Genomic DNA, 18519 nt, shown 5'->3' with positions numbered 1-18519 from the left:
ACAGCTTTGCACAATTTAATTTTTTCTCTAACTGCTCTTTGTCTTTGGTGCGCGCAGTACATATTTCAACTTCTAACTTCCCTACTAGAGCTTGACAATTCTTAACAATTAATTTGCCATCAAACTGATGTCTCTTTTCCCATCGTGGTAAATAACTAGTGCTGCCTGGTCTGAATTTATCCATATATTTTACATCCCCCTTGAAAGCAGACTTACTTTTCTCATTCCCCATTATGACAACTTTTTGTCCGTTACAAGCTATGTGCCTTTATCAGGACCTAATCCAAATCCACTTCTTTGTGTGTACTCTCAACACTCAGAATTACGTTGACACCGTCAACCTTCCTTCCGAGGTGGTTTCTTCACAAGTGGCATTCACACACATACACTTCATTCACACGTGCTAGCATCAGTAACAGTGTCTGTTATTACTCCTTCATGGGGGAGTTCCCTTACACTAATTTTCTCCCTTTCAGCAGAGACAACTACGCTCTCTTCCGGCAAAGCTCACCAATTTATCAAAAGCCACACTGTACTCACTTGTTGTTATGTCACTGGAAATGTCTCCTGGATCCCTTCGGGCGACATTCAACGAGGGAGGATCAGACTGATAATTCACCAGCCCAGCCACAAATTCACGTCCTAGGTCTTTCACCGGGCGTTCCTAGACGTCCGACTGTCGACAGATTTCTGTGCGTCGTCTCCCTCCTCGATGACTGCCGTCACTCGGGATCCGGCTCGAAGTACCAATTAATGTTGGGTTCTGACAACCACAACAGCGCTGATTACACCTGGAAATACAGTTCAACAACAGTGAAATAACACACAAGAGACGACTTTTGTCTTTTACTTGCACAAGGGGAGCCCGGCGGGGTCTTAGTGACTTAACACTTCACCCGAACTCAGCCAACTCCTCCGGGCTCTTCCTTGTCCACACTATTTATTGGAAAACAGAGATCAACGCAGATAGAGTTCAATGCAGAAAAACAACTCCTTATAAGTATGGGCCAATGAAAAATGCAATTCATCACATAATGATAATATAGCGTTGCATTGTTTCCTTGACCACTATCAACAGACTTTGATAGTTGCCTTTGTAGTTTACCTTTAAAGGCAAACTATCAAAGCTATATGGTGTCACTAATGACATCATCAGTACATAGACACATCACAAACATACATTAAATTACACACACCTGCAAACATTACATTTAATGTTGGAAACAATTAACAAACCCTAACATTTGAGATGAATATTTTCTTTGCTCTGCTGCGGCCTTCTTTCCTGTATTTAATTTGGCTGTAATCAATCAACTGAACTTACTCTGTCCTCTTTATTAGATTAATCCTAACATACTGTAGTAGGACATAATAAAGTTCTATATATGTAAATATTGATTAAACGCGCAAGCTCACAAACACAGGTTCAGCTGTGTATACAGTGCTTGTGCTAAGTTGACATAACTGGAGACCTTTTCAAAGCCCACAAATTAGCCTTTTTTCATTTTTGGTTAGGAACACACACAACAATGTACAAGTATGGCCAAGTTCTTTTATACCAGCAGCTAAGATGGCAGGTCCTAAGTGACTGGGTGGTTTCGCCCCCTCTCTTCATCATCACTGATTTGGCTTCCCCTCCACCTTTCCAGCCCCTCCTATTCCTGACCTTCTCTGATATTTACCCTCCTCCCCAGTGGCAATGGCCAGCCCACAGCCATCGACCTGCCTGGGTGTCGCTGTGTGGATTAGTATGTTGGATGTCATAAAGTACAAGCAAGACAGAGTGAGAGAGATGGGGGTGCTAACAATAATGAGGGAGAAAGAACTAAAGCAGAACACAAAGTACAAAGCACATCCTCAGCAGCTGTTCTTTACACCATTTATTTATATCATATGCACAACACACAAACACACTCACACAACCTTTGCACTAGTAAAGCCGGTGCCTTAGTGTGAGTTTGTTTGCGACCACCCTCTATGACCAGCAGCTGAGAGAAAAGGACACGCTCCAAGGGAGGGCAGGAGAGACAAAACCATAATAGAAAAACAGTAAACAAATAGCAAAAGACGTGATGTTGTACTGTAAAAGGCTTGGCTGCTAGGCTCTCTCCCACGATCCCCCCTGACCTTGCTGTATTAAAAATAGTGCACAGAAGGGGATAACTTTTTGACCGACAGGCCGTTATATTTTCCTCCATCTTGTGTGGTTTAATAAGAAATATCAGTCTTTCCTCTTGTTTCTTTTGACTGCACCTATGACTGTACCGTTCAACAATAGCTCCCCTGTGGTCTCACAAGACGATGATGGCCAGGGAAACAGAACAGCGAGGGAAGGAAGATTGGGGATTGAGGAAGAGAAGGGAGGAAAAGTGCAGGGTGGATAAATGGATTTTATTTTGTGACATAAACAAAGCTAGCATTATGCAACACTCAATTTCAGTGTGCTACGAAGGGAGTACAGAAGCAAGGGAGGAAGTAAGGAAGGCCAGAATGAAGGAAAGGCTCGACAGAACAAAGGAATGAGGGAATAAAGAAATAAAAAAGGCACGAAGTAAAAAATAAGTAATAAGGAAAAATGAACAAATGAAGTAGGAGAAGCATGATTTTTTGTATAACAGCAATAATTAAGAGAAAGTGAGAAACTGCTGAAAATAACAGTGAGTGAGAACAGTGAAGGAATCGCAACAAAGGGGGAAGTAACGACAAAGCAGAAAATATTTCCTCTGCCTATCTATGAGTCAGTCTGCCTCTGGGTGGAAGAAGGTTAGGAGTCTTTGGATGGGTGTCTTTGCCCTCTGTGCTCTCCCTACTTGGAGGATGTTACATGCCCGCGGCCAAAACCTGACCTTTTGCACTGATCACATCCACCATTATTATCATCACTGTTTCTCTTCTAATAGAGCGGAACATCATATCCCTATGAGACCGGAGCCCACAAAATGGAAGAATGGACAGCAATTTCAGTGCTCTGGTGGAAAGGTGAAAGGAGTGAGTGTAAGGAAAAGTAAGAGGTAGGGCAAATGCTAGTGAGCTGTATCAACACAATGTGAAACAAGCAGCTGTCTAAAGTGAGCGGCAGCAAAGTTGCACTTAAGTATACAGCTCTGTCATCTTGTTTTGAATGCTACCCTCCGTTTCTTTAGCTATTAATTTACTGCCTGCCTTGATCCAAAGCAAATAACCTCATTAGCTACGTCTATTGGATCATTACGATAATCACCATGACCATTAGAATCTGTTTGCTTTAGCAGACATGCTCATCAAGAACAGGGTGTCACAAGTCCTTTTTATACAGCGTGGGGGGTGCGGTGTGTGTATCATGAGAACCATTCATGTTTACCTTATCACACAAATTACTTCTGTTCAGGAGGAGGAGGCATTTAGGAACATTACCCAACCAGAATCAAAAGAAGAGAGAACAAAGAGTTCATGTAGACAGTTTTTGCTGCATAATTAAAAAAGCGAGTGCAACTCTCAGACCTGCAAGAGCTTCGGGCTTCTTCTGTCTACTGATTTTTCCCCCTCAAGAAGGGGAATCTGATATCAAGGTGGTAGAGACAAGTGTGATAAGAATGAGTGCATTCAGTGTGTGTGTGTGTGTGTGTGTGTGTGTGTGTGTGTGTGGCTGGCCACAGTGATCATATAGATCCATCTGGGTGATCGGACAAATAGTACTGCTTTAAAAATTTACCAAATGTGCTTTGCTCACAAAAAGTGCTGAAGCAAATGCTAACATCTTAATTAGCATTTCAATACATTTAAAGATGCGGAACATTCTAAGAACAAGTAAAAATCATGCACAGCAATAGGGGCAAATGGGAAGTCGGAAAACACAAAAGCAGGAAAGACTCATTGATTTAGGATTTGACATGCATTCTGATGGGCAGTTTTTTTATGCAAAAATAAATCTTTGCACCATAAGTTGAAGCAGCAGCATTTCCCTTGGTATTAGGATTGATATTTATGCCTCAGATGCTTCAATAACAAATAGTTGGTTCAGTAGCAAAGCTCCCGCTATGAAGGAGATGATTGCCTCCTAGCAACCAACACAGTCAAGCTTGCCAAACTGAATGGCAATCACATCTCACTTACAAATCAGAAACCGATGCAAACTGCTGCATTAAATATTTGTAATCAAGTAAAAATTCAATTCAAGTAAACTTCCAACATCCACTTAAAATTGAATAACTTGAAAAGAACTCCTTTTTTTCACTTAGTGCTATTGGGATTTGGTTTCTTTTAGGTCTGAAATAGGCACTTTATTTCAGAGGAAAGTATCACTAGACTCAGTGAAGGCTAGCCATGTAGTATTAGAGTTTGATGAGACTGCAGAGAACGACAAAAACGTATGCTCCGCCTGGGGGCCTCTAAGTAATTCTCCATCTGACTCATCGGTGGTGAAGCTTTGTCACACTTGATACTCCTTTGTACTCTCTTGAGTTAGGCAATAGGGAGCAATTCAAGGGAGTGTAACAATAAATGAGGATGAGATAGAATTCATTAATTACTTCTTTACCTCCATAAAACTAATCACTTGCCAAAGTGAATATAATTATCCTACTTTTTCTTTCAAAAGGTAGCAGATATACCATGAAATATCATTACCATCACCATCTGCGATCAAGCTTTGCTGAGTGGGAGGCTGTGTTTCTACTGTTAAACGTGCTTTTCAGGATGCTGAGGTATGACACTTGAATTTATTTCAATGATTATTTAAATTAACAAAAATTAGATTTGCGGAGCATGTGGAATCAGATCGCTCTGATTGTGAGAAGAAAGATTTACACTCAGGGCGAGGCCTGGACCGATCTCACGGCATTATCTATGAAATTCAGAACGACAGGAAAACATGCCATTTTAGTATTTAATTTCCTAAAACTCCAAACTTAAATTATGACTCCAGAAACACAAGTTAAAGTGTAAAACCTCAGCTCTGTAACAGCTGTCAAAACAAGACTAAATCAAAGTCACAGCAGAAAAAATATTATACTGAGCCAGCTTGTATAAATTGCTGTCCTCCTAGCCCTCCTTTGTTGTTATCTTCCAGTTGGGCCTATCACTAATCTCCCTAATCCCTTTTGGTCAGGCTATCTCTAGCAAGACAACATAATAGCATTAGATATTATTCTTTCACAACAACCTGGTTCTATTACATTTGTGCTGATGCTCAACAGCCACATGGTCTCGGCCATGGTGAGAACTGATAGCCTATTGTAATGTTAACACTAGAGTATTCATTGAGGATGGATAATGTTGTTAAGCTAGCAGTGACTACACAAGCACATTCAGGTCAGATCATCCCAACACTTCTCCATTTACTGGGGTAGGTCAGTTAAGGCCAGAGCTCTGGTGTGGTAGTATCTCTGGCTGCAGCAGCAGGGCTGTTTATATAATGACACCATTGTGCTGGCTGTGTGCAGATGGAACATCAGAGCTCTTGTAATGGCCTGTGTATTAGGGCCAATGTGTTTGATTACTGGCTCAGGGAGAGCAGGGATAGGCTGTGTAGTCAACAGGGAATAAGGCTCCCTCCAAAACAGCAACCCAGGGAAAAAAAACCTATTTGAAGAAACAGAAGGAAAGCGGGAAGAGACAAAAAACAGGGGAGACTTTAATAGAAGCATGCTTTAAGGGAATGCAAATGAGACAAGGGTATCTGCAGAGCTGCAGAACACAGTGGAGGGATATCAAACAGCACTAGTGTGGCTGTCGAAGAGGTAACAGCAGCGGGAAGGGGGAGAGAGAAAGCCCCTCTCACTTTATTCAATAGACACTCCTGTACCACTTTTTCCTGCTTCAGCATCCGCCCTCAGCTGCAGCTTTCTACAAACCCCAACCCACACACCTCCTCATCTCTAGAGTCTACACTTTAACTATTATATGTTTCAGAGACAGTAGTAGTTCTCAAAAAACCTCAAAGCAACCAGTAAGATCCTAGTGTTTCTGAGTGACGGTTCTACAAGCTAATCAGGCTGTACGGGTATCTGAGAAGGACTTACATGCATATGATAGCTGCAAATGATAGAGATAGCCTGTCCTATGGCCAGTCAGTCCGTTCGTCAGCATGGACACCACAGAGCAGAGAGAGCTCTCCCAGCCTTGGCTTCAGTGTCTCCAATGTGGCCTCTGATCTACTGTGCCGGTGGAGATCTTGTCACTGTTCATTATGACTGATGCAATGGGAGGCAATGTCACCAACCATCAATGTTTGCCCTGAGATGCCCACCACAGTTGCTAGAGGAAGTGACCTCAGCATCCACCTGTCTTCTCACACAAGCACTCACCGAAGCTCCATTGGGATCTAATATTTTACAGCAATCAAATTCTGGCCTGAGCTGCAGTCACCTCTTAGCCAATCCAGTGGAATTAACATTAATTTATTCTGAAATGTACAATTTAGCAATGAGAAAGTTGTGATTCTTAAAAATTGTGATTTAATCATAGAATGCTATAAAAAGCACCTTGTGGATACAGAAGGTTGAGCCGCACAATTTGTACAACAGTCTGACTATACCTTTGGCTTATTTCTGGCTTTTGACTTTTTTAATCTCACATGTTCTACTTCATTTTTACCGACATTTTATATCCCCTCTGTGCTTTCTCCGTGCCTCCCAATCTCACAGTCAAATTAGATACACTCTGTATCAGTCAACCTGTGCTGTCAACTTTGTCAGTATGAGTTGCGTGGCAAATCAATAGGAGGAAATGAATAATTCACTGTGACCATTAAATCTAAACAACAAGAGTGATAACTGCCGGTCCTGACATTAATCTTATGAGCCACCAACAATGGATTATGATATAGCATGATAATGTTTTGAAATTGTACTCTCTGGTGAATCATGCTCCCTCCCACCCTTTGCATTGAGCTGTTCCCAGATGTCACTTGGCTGTGACTGGCAGGCTGCCACCCTGAACGCTTGTGCACCGCCAGGCTCAGCTAGATCCATCTTCATTAAAGACAGAAGCGCTGTGAGTTGTGTGTGTTATTATCAGTGTCTATTAATCTGTTAGCTTCAGCAGGGCAACCCCCAGTGTCACTGTTCAGCTACAGCATAACATAGCCAAGGAAAACACACTACAAATGCAAGCCACACAGATGAAAACATAAGCTGCTATGCATCCGCACACACACAAACACACACAATCCTTTTACACCCATAACTCTCCCTATCTCTCTCTCTTATAATAAGCACAGCAACAGACTTAAACAATTTGCCAAAAATGCATGCTCACTACTAATTGGAGATGATACACAATTATTACTTGTGGAAAAAACTGATTCATAATTGTTTTGCTACCTTCGGGATAACTGCAAAAACCCGTAGAAACCCCCACCAAAGTGTTGCTGCCGGTGTATGGCAAGATGCAAGTGATCTTGGCTTGAAGCATTTGCACATGTTCACACTCATGCGCACACACACGTACACTCACAGAAGGAGCCCACTAGGGCGCCACATGTGACGTTGACCCAGTTTAGATCTGTGGCACAAAGTAGAGCAGGGATTCAGAACAAAAAGGGACAGTGACATTTAAAAATAGGTTGACATTCTTTTCATCACATTGGTGAGACCCATACAATGGAAGAATCCATCTTTTGTGTCAGTGGCACCTTCAGCTAATTATTCTGCCACATCTTTAACTTGCCACTTCAAAGATTTACACTTCACACATGTGTCAGTTTGGGTTCGGTGAAGCTTTTTAGAATCAGGAGGGTCCAACTGACCAAAAACAGAACTGAAACTACCAAATTTACATATTTTACTAATAAACAAATTGTTCATTGATTCACCTATGCTGATGATAACCATTTTCTTTTAATTTACAGGGAGGTCTGTGTAGCAACAAGTTGTCCAACCTAATTGACCTAGTAAGTTTGCTTGTCTCTAACCTCTACTATCACCCATAGGACAGGTTCCTAAATTAACCACAATGAAAAATCTATTATTTATCTTTTTGTGATGTGAAAATGCTATAATAAAAGCTTAATAAGGTTTAGGTCCAAAATAAACAAAATTGTGATTTCACTTAAAATATGAAGTATTTATTAAGACTAAAATATGTCTGTAGTTTATGAATCTGTTGTAAAAGTTAGTAAAAATGGTGATGATTAAAAAAATCTTCATACGTTGATTACTTTGAAATAGGTAAAGATGGCGGTCTATAGAGATAAGGCGTAATGATGTAAATTTCCCTGGTTCACAAGAGATCAGATGAACTGTCTGCAGACAACGAAGTGCGGGCCAAAACTTTGTGACTGCGTGGACTGTCGACATGCGCCAGAGAAGTAAACCAGCTGTTTGTTTCATATATTGAAAGTATGTATTGTTTATTTCAATGTTCTCCACTGTTTATGTGAGGCAATTACATGTACATTACTTTTTTATTTTGTTCACATTTTGTGGTGTTCAAATAAAGGAGCATTCCTTTTTGTTGTTGTTATGTCCAGTGTTGCCATCTTGTTATGCATAGAGCTTGTGTTGAATGAGCCCACATCTCTGCTTAAAGTATGAATGTGCACGTCCCCTGTTCATAGTCATCTCCAAAAAAAGTTATGAATAGGTTTTGCAGATGAATATTTTGTCAACCAATCTATCCAACATCATCTATCTTACTGCTCTGCTTTTGTCAAAATTACTATGGCCACTAGAGTCTTCATTTTGGGGCTTTAGCCAAAAAGAGTTGTGCTGTCTCACACAACTGCTAAATAACTCCACCATAAAAACCCAAGTATTAAAAAATCTCTTAAAAACAAATGACTTATGGAATTAATCACTGCATTTGGCTATTTGCTAAGCATAAAGCCAAGGTGCTGTAGTCTATTAAAATTTCTTAAGAATGTTTTGTATCCAAGTGTTAGCAGTTATCAGATAAAGAAAAGCTTATTGTCAACAGAAATCAAATCCATTAATCTGTTTGACAAAGTTGATGTTTGACAAGGACTCATTTTTTAGGTTTATGTTTGTTTACTGGCACGATAGCTTCAGATTGCTGTTTATTAGCAGCGCTACTACTGTTAGAGCTTCACACTAGCAAATAAATGACTCACACAGACACAGAGCAGTTTGCACACAGACATTTCATGAGCATATGCTTATTCTAAGCTTTAATATAAATGCAGGTTATTTAAACCTCAAATAGGTCTACATTGGCTTTTATAAATCCAGTGTATTCTCTCGTTATGACAACTGGACCACTTATTATCCAGTTTGGAAGATTTTAGCAAATTACTAGCAAAAAAGTATTTCACTTAAGTGAAGTTTACTCGTAGGTTGACTAAGAAGGCAGGAGGAGTAATTGCTCCCTCTTCTGTCCAGGACAAACAAACAGTACAAAAATGCTGTCTAGGTCCCCCCACATTAGAGTTACCATGATTACCTGCTCAGTAAAGTCCCCAACAGTGGTGCAAAAACTAAAAGTGCCCTCAAAGCAGCCCCCATAATAGAGCTAACACGATTAAGTGAGAGTAGCCTTTCAACCGATCATGCATCATTACTTTCTGCTGATATCGGTGCCCTTTAGATTTTTTCACCCCTGCCCCTTAGATAGTCTGCGTCTGCCACTGAGTTTACCTAACCCTCTATGCCTGTCTAGTTATTCAAATGATGCTGATGAACAATGTTAAAAGTTTAACGAGTGTGTATGTCCCAGGTTATGTGGCTGCAAACATGTCTTTGTCCTTTTACAAATGCATGTCTGAGCGATCTGTGTTCTGCAATGGTGTGTGTATGTATATATCTATTTGTGTCTCAGTGATGTATTTAATTTGATAGTAGTGACCCCAATCTGCCTGCCAAGTTTATACAGCTTTAGGATGGGCAGAGTGGGCATCAGGACATTCTGACACAGGAGCCCTGGCTGACATGCCCTAATTCTAAAACATAGCTGTCACTCACTTTCTTTCTCCCTTCCTCTCTGTCTACCTTTATCACATACCCTGCCTCTCACTGTCCCATATACAGCACAGTAGCAGCCTTCGTTCCTACTCAGGGAATACTGAAGAGAAATAAAAATGCAGATGTGCAAGTGATAGCTGTGGCTTAGGAGATAACAATGCTATCCACCAATTGTGGGGATTCTCCTATCCACGTGTTAAACTGTCCTGCCACATTGCTGGTTATCACTAAGTTAGAAAGGTGAAATATAGGGGCAGAACATTAACGTCCAGTGGTAATTGATTAAATGTATTTATTGTGGAAAATTATCCAATCTTAAATGTTAGTGTTTGGCAAACGTTGTGAACCAATGCACTCAGCAACTACTGTGACCCCTTTTTGCAGCAGCAACTTCATTTTTCAAGTAACTCTATTAGCACCACACATGAGCTTAGAGAGAATTAGATGCTCATTCCTCCTTACAGAACAGCTTTACTTTAGAGATGTTGGTTTTTTCCCTTGCCTGCTTCGAGTTCCAAAACATCACAACATAGATATTTCTGTCCACCAAGGTACAATTTTCACTAATGTACCCCTAGGGCTGGAATGGGGTCCAGGCCCCTGGGACCCTGAATAGGATAAGTGGCTCAGATAATGGATAATATACACAAATATTATCATCTCAATTAAGTAAATCACACCTCAATGGTGAAACCCATTCCACTATTCATTCATATGTAGCTTGAAATTGCTGGATCGCTGGCAAAGAAATTGCTGGTGTGTGTAGTTAGGAGTCCTGAACAGAAGTGGCAAAAGCAAAAATTTGATGTGTTGTTCAAGCACAATGATGGTTTCTTCATCATCCAGCAGCTTGTGCATTTGTCTGTTGCTTAAGTGCCTACAAATAGGACAAGTAAATGTTTAACACTAGCATGCACATTTGCTACAAATAACAATCTGAAACTCTACAGAGCCTCAAGCTATGTGCAGCAGAGCTACTATTGCTATAAAAATTATTCTGGAATATTTCCTGCTTGGTTTCCACTTCCTTTTGATGTGCCTCCTTTTCTTGTTTTAAACAGATGTAATCACACAAGTGCATGCATTCATGTCGCGAGGTCCCAGAGGAGAGTTGGGCGGTGGTGGTCTGTTATTAGAGAGGAGCAGTGGGAGACACAGCCCAGAGCCCAGAGCTCAGGGCCTCAGTCAGTCAGGCTGTAACAGGTGCTTCTTTCCAATGCCTGCTTCTGTTAATTACCAACAGCGCGGTGCTGGAAACGCTTTGCCGGGATCCACACCAGGTAAACACCCATTAATGCATGGAGTGGATCCAGAGGGTCTGTGCCAGCCGCCTCCCCCACTAATGCTCATAGACTTAACACTACTTTATTTTTATGTTGTTATGTGTACTAGTATAATGATTACAGTATGCTGTAAGACATGCACATCAAACACTCACCCTCTAATGTGCAGAGTACAAACAGAGCCCTGCTTCTACCCACACTCAATTTTCCTTTATTTTTAAATACTCATTTTTCCCTCCATCTCCTTCTGTCCCCAGAGGCCTGAGTACATCAGTTCATCAACACATTTTGTCCTGGTTGGTGGTCTCCATGGAACCTCCTGTCTTATGTGACCTTTTTCTCCCTCCGTTCCGGGAGTCTCGGGCGTCTGGTCACTCTGATTCACTCCCTCTGTCTGCTTTTGTTCAGATAAAAAGGTTCAAAAGAGAAAAAGGAACCAGAAGCATAAAGAGAGATAAATGAACAGAAACGGTGCCTGCTGCTGCTGTCTAAATAAAGGACAGTACTGATTTTACTCATCCACCTTATCACCCCTCCCCCTCTATATATACTAACCTCCCCACTCTGCCCCTTCATAACCCCCAATCCCCCTGTTTTGTACTCACATCCTCTCCATTCCTCTACAGTTCTCATCCTATTTCAACATTTCATTATCAGATTCAGATCCCAGTTTGCTTTATTCCCATCAATAATGGAAGACATTGTGACTGGATGATAATAAATAACTCTCAGCCAACCAAGGGGGGGTTAGCCAGCATTCCACCAGCTGCTGTCAGCCAGTGGGAAATGAGCTTTGGTGGCTCAAATGATATCAGTAGTGAGTTGATGCTCTAGTCCCATTGAAAAGAAATTAATTATTGATTGCTGCAAATTCCTCCTAAACCAGCACAACTGTTTGGGCTCTGGGCCGGTGCATTGTAGAAAACATTTCCACATAGTTAAAGATTTAAAATGCAAATAGCCATTCACTGACAGCAGCACTCAGTCATGAATTGAAACACCCTTAAAGATAACTAAACACATGCAAATGAGCTGATTAGCTGAATATGTTAATTAATTCATTATTTTTAGAACACATTTATATGTTAATTGAAACAGTGGCTCACTGTAGATTAATTATATATATTATGTATTAGGTATAGAATAAGCAACAGCAATGGATACAGATACAAAGATAAGGATAACAATTAGATGCACTTAGAATGTGTCTTCCGCTCCCCCTCATCTCACATATGGCACTGTCCCAAGTTACAAACTGAGGAAATCTCATTCTAATGTTCATGAAGCTGAGCAGAGTTTCACTGAATATCCATGTCAAAGCAGAACACTGGCTCTGCATTCAGATAGGAGGGGTGTATGTGTGTGTGTGTGTGTGTGTGTGTGTGTGTGTGTGTGTGTGTGTGTGTGTGTGTGTGTGTGAGTGTGTGTGTGTGGAGGGGGGGGCTGCTAGCTGTAAGCTCTGTAGGTTTCTCTCGCTTTCTCTGTTTCACTGTCTCTCATCCCCTCCGTCTCTTGGCCCTCTGACCTGTGCAAGTCTCACGTTCCTGACTCCTCTCTCAGCAAGCAGTCGATCGATAGATGGATCTGACTTTACCCTGACTCAATAACCCCTCGTGCACATTGTCTTCCTCTGAGGAGAGAGTGTGCTTGTGGATGTGTGTGCCAGCAGAGAAAGGGTATGGGTCTGCATGTGCATGTGAGTTTGTGCTTGCAAGGCATCGTTTTGGGTTTTTTTGGCAAAGCTGTTCATTTGTGTGTATGTGTGTCTGTGTCTGCCAGCTCCACTCTCTCACCCCAGGGCCTAGAAGTCATGGCAGTGAGAAAACAGATTGATTTCTCCCCTCCCACGCACAAACAATTAACTACACAGTGCTCAATTAGACACACGCTGGAGACGCTTTCAGACAAGCCTTTGCCTTGACCTGGGATCTGTTCCGTACAAACCAACCTATGGTACTTATTTATCCTACCAACCAAGCATCACAGGTGTGGAGAATGGTTGGAGTCAGGGAAATTATGGTAGGAAGGCGTCTGTCAAAATTAGCTTATCCTGTTGTTCGTGGCTTATTCCTAGGATAATGTGTCCCAGCACAAAATGAGCCAAGATTATCTTTAATGATGTCAACGGTGTGCAGTTTCATTATCGCCAGTCTTCACACGGTGCTCCACAGCACATGCCACTAGCTCGGTAAAACTGAGTAAGGATGGTAATTTAAAGGCAGAGGGATTCCAGTGGAGCGTTGAGCCCTCTGTATCAGCTGTATCAGCCCATGTCCACCTTTGGGACCCATATTCGCGTAACACATGTTGATCATCCAGTAAAGGACAAACAAGGTTGTCATCCCTCTGTCAGCTTTCTGTCACTTTTCATTTTTCCATGTGAAACACTCCAGTGAGCATGTCTCTCTCGGTATCTCTCTCTTTCCTTGAGCCAACACATTTGTCAGAATTTTAACAGTGTCCTCCTACTCCTTCAGTAAACCGTCCTCTCTTTGTTGACTCTCTCAAAAGTAGATGCATATTGTCTGTGTCTATGAAGCAAATAAATGTGACTGCTATTTACCATTTCTAATTGTTATCCTACAGGCTGATTAATCCAACTGTGAATGTTGTTAATGTTGCCTCTGTCATTACTTTTTCACCTTTTTCACACTTTCTTTTTGAAAATGCTGTAATTAACAACTCATTCTTGCTATTGTAATGAATTATCAAATTTGCAAGAATTCACTGAGGAAATGAATAATACTATGTACAAAATTAAAATAAGTATTTCTTATTAAAAGCAGGAAAACGGGTCATCAGCACATTAAAATTGAGCTGTAACAATTATTTTCACAGATGCTGGCGCTGATGTTAATTGTGATCCACTGCTGCATGGCCAAGTCATTCCAGGCTTTAAGTGTGTCATTCATAACACGGGCTAAGGGAGATAATAGAATTTGAGAGTGTGTATGTGTATGTGTGCAAACGTACGTGTTTATGAGAGACAGACTAGAGAAAAGGCGAATAAGTGAGAGAGTTAGGGAAAGAAAGAAACTGAGAATTCATAGAAGTACAAGCTCCAGCGAGTGTTAACATTTCTAATTATCTCACTGTCACGTCTGGAGGCTAAGAAGATAACACCTGAAGTCACCAGGGCGGCAGAGCAGGCATACACACACACAGAGTATACACACACTCATACACAAACAGTCCCACATGCTTGCACACCTCCCACCCCCTGCACCTCCATTCTAGGCCCTCCGATTTGTCTCTCTCTCTGCATGATTGCCTCCACCTCACACTCTATCTTTGCCTAATTTTTATTCTCCCACTTTGTTTCACTCACACACTCCGTGTGAAGTATGTATGCGGTCCAGCTTGTGGGCTCTCTGCTGTTTTCTTACGTATTTACTGATGTCAAGAGGTTGCATTTGTCCCACCTCCGATGCCCTTCTATGCAGGCAAGGTCAGCAAGCTGTTACATGTTTCCATTGATGTTTATCTGCGACATGATTAATGAGCATGGCTTATGGCCTGCATTTGATATTAAATATCATGCAGAGGGACTAGCTGATTGTTCTACTGATCAGATAAACACCTGAGAGAGTGAGAGATGTGCATTCAGCGTGTTTAAATAAGCTCAACACAACATGCTCACTCTTCTGCTCATGCTACTTTTCACCCCAATGGAGTTATTGGCAGTAGTACAGTAGTTTAGCTTGGACTACCCCATAAACATAAAATCCCTTTTCGATACAGCCTGAGACATAATGTCAAACTTTATAGCTTTATAGCTCCACCACCATCACAAACCTTCTATATTCTACAGTTTGCTCATGGACTGATGAAATATTCACAGACCTGAGTATTACAGCAATATGTGATGGTGAGAAGCTTTTTAAGGTCAACATTCACAGAGATTCCCTTTTGCTAGCTCCCTTGCTAGCTCCCTTTCCTGTTTCCCCTCTGATACCATGTAAAGGGCCTTTTGGTGGTGACAGCCATTTTCCCTTGACTTCCTTTTCTCTGTCACTAAGTCATCTACCATCCCCTCTGGCCCTATAACCCTTAGTACTGTGAAATCTGGGAACATTTCCACTGTAGGTCTGGGTCAGGGTGACTCACTGGGTGCTAGAGACCTGGCTTGCGCTCTTCTAGACTATTTAAAATTATAGAGGCATTCACATGGAGGAGTGCCTTTAAATATTAATCACATTAGAATTAACAGACCTGTCAATCACCAGATACAGTACATCATCACAGCGGCCAAACTACATGAGCTCCAGTGTCACTGCAATCACTTGTGGAACAAAGACAGAAATTGTATTATGTATAATAAAACTAAAGGTTCTAAAAGCAACAGTATGTGTGCTAGACTGCTCGTATACAGACCAACAGCACATGTTGGTTAGTTAGAATGCACAAACACAATGCTTCCAAACACTTAAAGCCACACAAATCACAGATTTGAGTGAACCAGCATCCTATTCAGCAGCATAGCCCACAGCCTCATGCCTCATCATCCAATCCACTGATACTCACATAGCCATGGCCTGACAGTCTGCTCTGTGACCCAACTAGTCAGCTTCACCAACACAGAGGTCCAATGTGATTCATGGCATTTACCCCTCCTAGCTCCCGTGGAACCCAGAGCTCTGTTACTGTGACATCACAGCCAGGGCCTTGATTGGATTCTGGCCCAAATTGTGCAGACTGAATCAGTAGCTCAGTGCTACTTTGGATACTCATCCAGCCCACCTGCACTACCCAGCAATCCACACACACAGATACATGCACACACACAACTACACACACACACATCCACACACTTGGAGACATGGACAAATGCATTTAAGTAAAAATGGATACAATCATGTAATAATTACATTCAATTAAACATGTTCATTCATAAAAACGCGTCACTTAACTGCTAACAACTAGACCAGACACCTCTCAATCTGTCTGTACCTTTTATATGTCTTGTCAATTGATTTTAAAGCACCTCTTTTTGAAGATTATGGTCCTTTAAAATCTAAATGCCCTTGTTTAACTTATCTTAAATGACTCTCCCTCTTTGCCTCGTGGGTTAGGCCCCATTTCAACATTTCTGAGCACTGTCCTGGGAGACATAAAGCGAATGAGAAAGCAAGGGCATTCAGAGGGGAGAGAGAGAGAGAGAGAGAGAGAAAGAGAGAGAGAGATTTGCTGTGCTATGTGTCAGTCTCAGCGTAGTGAGGCTTTTACGCATGTATCTACTTTCGCTCACTGTCTCCGTTTGTCTACGTGAAGCAATAAGGAGCCCTTAAGTGCAGGCATTCTCTTTTAAATACACTACAAATGGACGTTAGCTTCTACTTGAGCCTTGAGAGGCACTACCGAAGCTTTTCTGATTGAGACATGAAACCAGAGCACCCTCTATTCCTTCCCCTCTTTGCGTTCCCAAAGGAAAGCCTCCAGCACGTCTCTCTAAAGATACCACTGGCATACACATCCACACCAAGCACAATTCCCTGAGGACAGCTCCGGGCATACTGCAATGTCCATCTCTATAACCAAACCGCCAATCAATTTTTGGTGAGTTTTAGAGCTGCACAACATTTCAGAAACATTGGTATTACTGTTGTCACTTGTTGTCAACATTTTTTTAAATCTTTCTTTCTCTGTTGTTTCAATATTTTTTGTTTTCTTTATACACTTTTTATTCCCTCTCTCTCATTTGCTGTTGCAGCAGCAGACTGATCAAACACTTGCATCTGCAGCTTTTTCAATCCCTCCAGAAGCGAGGAAGCTGCACAACCCTCTCGTAAGCCCAAAGGAAACAGAAGCACAACATTTGGCAGTGGGACAGGCCCCCTGCTGCACCTGTGCTCATTCACGCAGATCAGTATTTAGCTGGGGCTGCCTGCTGCCCCAGGGACAATGAGAGGGGATGGACGGATGGACAGAGGATTTGAGAGGAGGACTTGGACATCGCTACCCATTCTGTGTGCCAGCGTTACGGGTCGAGTGGACCAAATGTCTACTCACTGGCACTAACACACAGCTGTTTTGTGATCTGCCTTTGGGCCAGCCCTACAAAGATACACACACACTCACACACGTTAAGGGGAGCACAGTCAACATCTTGTCCAACATTGCCATCTCCTCTTTTTCACTAAACTATAAAAGGAAAAGACAAAAAAAGAGGGTGTGGAACAGAATTATGGCTGCATTAACAAGCATTTGAAATGGACAGTGTTTGATTTGAAATAGTTACATGCCAGAAAAAATGATTATAAAATGTAACTATTACAATGTTTTCTGCATTTTAAAGAATGCTGGGGAGGCTTCAGACCTGTCTCATGCTTTTTCCCCAAGGTCATCATTACAACAGAGCAAGCTTTGCTCTAAATTCAGATACAAACTGTGCCTTCTGGTACGAAACACTCCCTTGCCCCTCCCTGCTAATATTTAAGAAAGCTGTTGATCACACCTGTTCCCGCTCCATCCATGAATGTGGGAATCACGATGAAGGGAATGACACAGAATGTGTTATCTGCTTAGGAGCTGTGACGCTCCGTTTCTATGGCAACACACCACCCAGTGTTACAGTTACTTTGCTTTTCTTTCACTACCAGCTATTCTCTTATATAGTCTGCATCCATCTACAAAGGGCCAAAAGGTGTGAACTGCATAAAAGGGAATGGAAAATAGTTGTATAGAGCCAAGGCTCTCATGTAGGAACCAGACATAATTTTTTACAGGTATACTTTCCTCTAATGTTTACTTTCTTTTGCTTTAAGCGTAGCCATTAAAGCTAAAATGAAGAATTTGGGGATGTTACCATGCTGTTCAAAAATCAATGTTCGGAGTATATTAGTCACCCAAGGACAATTTAATTCATGAATCTATTCTCCTATCGACTATAAGTTATGTTTACCTAATTATGCACAAAAAGGCATTGATCAGATTGGCATTTGTTTGTGCCTATGTTTTGTCTTCAATAAACGAACATAGGAGCCTGGGGTGAGGTGGTAACACCCTCCCTTGGGAGCCTGGTGTGCCGCAGCGATGTCGATCTTCGTGATGACAAACGGCTGTTTCGATCAATACAGCCCATTATTGATTGTATGCTGATGATCACTGTCTCCTCCTTGTCCGTATCAATACTGCAACAAGTGACATTAATGAGCCCTGGTGCTCTCATTATCCTGGCCTATACATACATTTACAGATGCATTTTGAACACATACCTTCTCTATCTGCACTCTCAGGCACACAGAGGGAGCTACAACACCTAATATGTCATTTACTTAATTAGATCATGATGTGTGAAATAAAGCATATACACGTGTGAGTACACACATGCACAGTTATAC

At 41.6% G+C, this 18519-nt stretch overlaps 1 protein-coding gene across 5 annotated transcripts in view; it reads right to left on the bottom strand.

Moving 5' to 3' along the window:
* Nucleotides 1–18519, bottom strand: part of adgrl1a (adhesion G protein-coupled receptor L1a) — a 96219-nt gene that overhangs the window by 58466 nt on the left and 19234 nt on the right. For 3 of the 5 annotated variants that reach the window (XM_067477100.1, XM_067477099.1, XM_067477102.1), the window contains exon 2: nt 541–791. The exons of the other annotated variants lie outside the window; for them this stretch is intronic. The gene's annotated coding sequence lies outside the window, so the exon portion shown is untranslated. The remainder of the gene's footprint in view (nt 1–540; nt 792–18519) is intronic. 5 annotated transcript variants of the gene reach the window in all.

The sequence above is a fragment of the Channa argus genome, chromosome 15 (assembly GCF_033026475.1).
Source record: "Channa argus isolate prfri chromosome 15, Channa argus male v1.0, whole genome shotgun sequence".
Classification (NCBI taxonomy): Eukaryota; Metazoa; Chordata; class Actinopteri; order Anabantiformes; family Channidae; genus Channa; species Channa argus.
The sequence above is the reverse complement of the archived record's forward strand: the minus strand, read 5'-3'. Positions and strand labels throughout refer to the sequence as shown.